The following is a 5,520-nucleotide window of genomic DNA, read 5'->3' on the forward strand; positions in this document are numbered from 1 at the left end:
TTACCGGGGAAGGGGCCGATTTTGATTTATGGTGATTGGCAAGATCATCACACTAGTCTGATATCTATTATGGAAGTCCAAAAGTGTGTTCAGAAAAAGTTTCCTAACTTATCTAGTCAATTCAAAGAAAGAAAAATGTAAATAAGAGTTTATCCCTATTGTTGGTGAATATCTCGAGGTATTTCCTAAAAATTTGACTAGTTTACCACCTGATCGATCCATGGGATTCAAAATTGATCTAACGCCTGGGGTAGCGGCAGTGGCTAGAGCTCCTTACCGTCTGGCACCTTCTAAATCAAAAGAGTTAATGACCCAGCTGATAGAATTTCTTGATGAGGGCTTCATCAGACCGAGTACATCTCCTTGGGGTGCTCCAATGTTGTTTGTTAAAAAGAAATACGGGACGATGAAGATGTGCATTGATTATCGAGAATTGAATAAGCTGATGATGAAGAATAAATATCATTTGCCAAGAATCGATGATTTGTTTGATAAACTAGTTGGGGCAAATTACTTCTCCAAAATCAATTTTCGGTCAGGGTATCATCAATTGAAAGTCAGAGACGAAAATCTTTCCAAAACTATGTTCCAAACTAGATACGAACATCATGAGTTTCGGGTCACACCGTTCGGTCTAATAAATGCTCCAACGGCGTTCATGGATTAAATGAATAAGGTATGTAATGAATATATTCATAAATTTGTTATTGTATTTATCGACGATATTCTTATATACTCACGATTAGAAGCTAAGCATACCGAACATCTTCGTTTAGTTCTCGAACTTTTAAAGAGGGAGAAATTGTATGCCAAGCTGTCCAAGTGTTAATTCTGGTTGAAGCAAGTCCAATTTTTGGGTCATATTGTTTCTGAAGTAGGGGTAAAGAATGGATCCTGCAAAAATAGAGGCTATTGAGAAATGAGAAGTACTGAGAACCCCCACCGAGATTCATAGTTTCTTGGTTCTGGTGGGGTATTATTTGAAATTTATTAAAGACGTCTCACGTATTGTTGCACCTTTGACCAAGTTGACAAGGAAAAATGTTAAGTATGAATGGGGAGAGGACAAGAGTAAAGCCTTCCAACTGTTGAAATATCAATTATGCACTGCTCCGATATTGTCGCTACCAGATGGGTCTAAAGATTTTTGTAGTGTACAATGATGCCTCAAAACTGGGTCTGAGGTGTGTATTGATGCAGAGGGGGAAAGCTATTGCCTATGCTTCCAGACAGTTAAAAGATCATGAGAAACAGTACCGTACGCACAACATGGAGCTTCCGGGCTTCATTTTTGCATTGAAAATTTATAGGCATTATCTATTAGGGACCAAATGTCAGATTTTCACTGAATGTAAAAGTCTACAACAATTGTTTAACCAGAAAGAACTAAATATGCGCCACAGACGATGGATTGAATTGGTGAATGATTATGACTGTGAAATCCTTTGTCACCCCGGGAAGGCAAACGTAGTGGCTGATGCCCTTAGCCGGAAAGAAAATAATGGAACAATTAAAGCCATTGCATTGAGAATAAACTTAATCCCCGAAATTCTTAACGAAATTTTGATATGTCAAAGTGAAGCCATCAAAGAAGAAAATTTCAAAGCTGAAAGAGTTGGTCTTGTCAAAGAATGATAAAGGGATTCTATGTTTCCAAGATATAATCTGGATGCCACATTTCGGAAACAACCATGAACTGATTCTAGACGAAAGTAACAGATTGTGATACTCGATTCATCCAAGTACCAATAAGATGTACAAAGATTTAAAACCATTCTATTGATGGCCAGGATTGAAAAAGGATGCTGCAAAATATGTGGAATGATGTTTGACGTGTCTACAAGTAAAGATTGAGCATCAACGACCATATGGGAATTTACAGTCTTTGGAAATTCTTGTATGGAAGTGAGATTATATCACAATGGATTTCATCATGAAGATACCGCGAACTCCAATGAGGTATGATGCCATATGGGTTATTGTAGATCATCTAATAAAATCTGCACTTTCTAGCAATTAAGAAAAATTATCCTTTAGAAAGGCTTGCGAAGATTTATACCAAAGAAATAGCGACTTGTCATGGTATTCCTTATCAATTGTCTCAGAGAGGGACAACATGTTTACCTCTAAGTTTTGGGAGAGCTTTCAAAGAGCTATGGGATCTCAAATCAGATTGACTACGACATATCACCCTCAGATAGACGGGCAGAGTGAAAGAACAATTTAGACCTTTGAAGACATGTTAAGAGCTTGTATTATCGACTTCGAGGGATCTTAGGAAAAACATTTGCCTTTGATTGAATTTGTTTACAACAATAGTTACCATTCCAGCATTCAAGCGGCACCGTATGAGGTTTTATATAGCCGAAAGTGCAGAACGACGTTGTGTTGGAATCAAGTGAGGGAGAAGCAGTTGGCTGGTCCAGAGATTATGCAATTAACAACTGAAAAAATAGATCAAATCCGAGAACAAATTAAAACACGTCAGGACTGACAGAAAAATTATGCCGATAGACGCCGAAAATCGATTGGATTTATGGTAGAAGATTTCGTATGTTGAAAGTTTCTCCGTGGAAAGGTATTGTAAGACTTCGAAAAGAGGTAAGCTCAGTCCGAGGTACATTGGCCGTTCAGAATCTGTAAGCGGGTTGGTTTAGTAGTATATTAGTTAGAGTTGCCTGAGAAACTCAATACTATTCATAACACTTTTCATGTCTCAAACATGCGAAAGTGTTTGGTCGATCCGAATTTGGCAGTACTGCTACCTGAGGTGCAAGTTGATAATAAGTTAAATTTTGTGGAAAACCTTGAGGCCGTCACTAACCAGAAGACAAAAGTTTTGAGAAATAAAGAAATCAGTCTTGTGAAAGTACAATGGCATTTTCATAAGGTCAAGAAGCTACTTGGGAAATAGAATCGGAGATGAGATCAAAATATCATCAATTGTTTGATTGAATAAATTCTGGGACGAAATTCTTTTGAGAGGGAGATAATGTGATAAACAGGTTATCGCTTAAAAAGATCGGGGTTGTCTCGTTATACCTTCTACAGCTTGACCCGCAACAGTACCTTGACCAACTCCAGGTCCGATAGAAGCAAGCCCTACAGCCAATCCAGCAGCAGACGTCTTAACAAAAAATTTAGAACATTCTTAACAAAACATCGTATTATCAATTTTCTAAGACACTTTTTGAGAAAATGTTTTATAAACCCATCATTTTATAGCACATAATTGTTTTTATAAGACACTTTTTCAAATAGTGTCTTATAAATTGCTAATGTGATATTTTGTGTTAAAAAGTGTTATAAAAAACTTGTTAAAATGCCAAAAAACGTCTCTCTAAACTTATTACAACGTTTTTAGATATGCATCTTTAGTTTTTGGTCCTATAAACTAAATTTTATAATTAGGATGCTTGAATTTTTTTGGCATCCTATAAATCCGATTTTGTTGTATTGTGTTTTGGATATAGGAGAATACTTGAAATTCATCCACTAAATATTAGGTAACAAGAAATCAAGGAGATATGAAAAAACAAAAATAGTTTTGAAATATTAAATATAGATCTAAGTTGGACCGTCTCATATAGTTGGTAATTTATTTTAAAAGGTAAAAGTTTTCTTAGTTAATAGCAAGAAATTTGCTATATTCTAATACAAAAATAGAATTCATGTGAATGAAATAATCAAACGAGTTAGTGAAAGATAAATGATGAATAATATATCAAGATTTTATAGGCAAGTAGTTTAAGATTATCAAACGAGTTATTGAAACATAAATGATGAATGACCAAATAACTTTTTAGTTTTTACATATTTTCATTTCCAATATAATATAATACAAAATTCTTTTTTAGGCACTTAATATAATTCAAAATTCTTTTTAGTCTTATTAGATATTAAAGTTTTCTTTATCTATTTTATTTATTAAAAATTTTAACTACCACTATAATATTATATTCTAAAAAAATTGGGCCCCTATTTTTTATGGACCCTAAACGTATGCTTGGCCCGCCCGCCCTAGTCTTAACAACTTGAGAAACCTATAGCCCTTTTACAAAGTTAAGTGGCAACATTCATGTAAACTCCCTCTCCCACCCCACAATCACCACCATCTCCTCTATCCATCCACCACCCTCATCCGCCCTCTCACCGCCAGTCTTAGAAACCCACCACCACCACGTTTCACCATGTCAATCTCTTCATCCACCGTGTAAGAAAACTCGGGAGAATTACTATCCCAAGTTCTAACTTATCACAATCAAACCAAACACTCATTTACAAACTATGTCGCTACATCTCCGCCCCACCACTCCCTCTTCTCCACCCTTCCAATTCCAGCGATTCCCCTCTTCAGTTCTCTCCCTCCTCTGAAACTCATTTGAAGCTTACATCATATCCCCACTGATAGAATCCATTTCTGATTCTGGTTTCATGTCACACTATACTCGGAAGGAACATTCGTCGGAGATTAGGAGCCAAATTCCGAGTGGCTCTTTTCTTATTGAGCTTTCTTCCATATTATGGCGGGAAGCATGGAAGTACCGCGAGAGCTTTCAGGTACTGTAACCACAACGTCGGTCATGCCATCGAAGCATTGATTTGCTATTTTCGTTTTTTTTGTATTTTTTAAATTATGGTTTTTGTCCTCGAATAATTTGTTGCTATTTTTTTTGTCTTCACACTTAATCATAACGAATTGTCTCAAGAACTAAGACAATAATAAATTACAAAAGAAAACCTTAAATTTTAAATATATAAAAACTTAAAAAGATTAAACGACCAAAAGGACAAAAATCATAGTTTACTATCTTATTTATTATTAACTAAAAGGATACTCGCACAACGCAGCGAGATACATCTTGATTTTAATGTTTCGTTTTATATTTTGGCTCTATCGATGTTATAATGCGATTTTATATGGTTTTGAGAAAAAAGAAAATGTTTTTATTTTTGAATGAAATATTATAATTTTTTTTAAAATAAACGAAATTAATATTAAATCAACTATTTAAAAGTTCTCATTTTTTATGTAATTTCTTTAATTTTTTTATTATAATTTAATTTAAGTTTAATAATGAAATAATTTCTTTTTAGTTTAATATTATAAATTTTATAAAGATAATAATTAAGTATTCTGTTAAATTTAATGATTATCCTAATTATATTTTATATTTTTTATATTTAAAATGAGATGTTTATCATGTATTTGATTATGTTTATCTGCAGATAGTTATAGGAATTCAGATGTAGAGCTTTAATAAGTTGTGTTTATGCACAATCTACTTGCAATTTTGAGTTTTAAGTAATATGCATTAATAAACAGTCCTATACGCATAAAAAGTGGTTTTTAAGATTTTTTGTCAAATGCTTTATAATATAACTAGAAGCGTACTCGCGCAATGCAACGAGATACATCGTGTTTTTAATATTTCATTTTATTCTTTATCTCAGTCGATGTTATAATATGGCTTTATGTGATTTTGAGAAAGCGGTGATGTTTTTATTTTTGAATAAAAT

Source organism: Cynara cardunculus (genome assembly GCF_001531365.2).
Source record: "Cynara cardunculus var. scolymus isolate 2C chromosome LG 16, CcrdV1, whole genome shotgun sequence".
Classification (NCBI taxonomy): domain Eukaryota; kingdom Viridiplantae; phylum Streptophyta; class Magnoliopsida; order Asterales; family Asteraceae; genus Cynara; species Cynara cardunculus.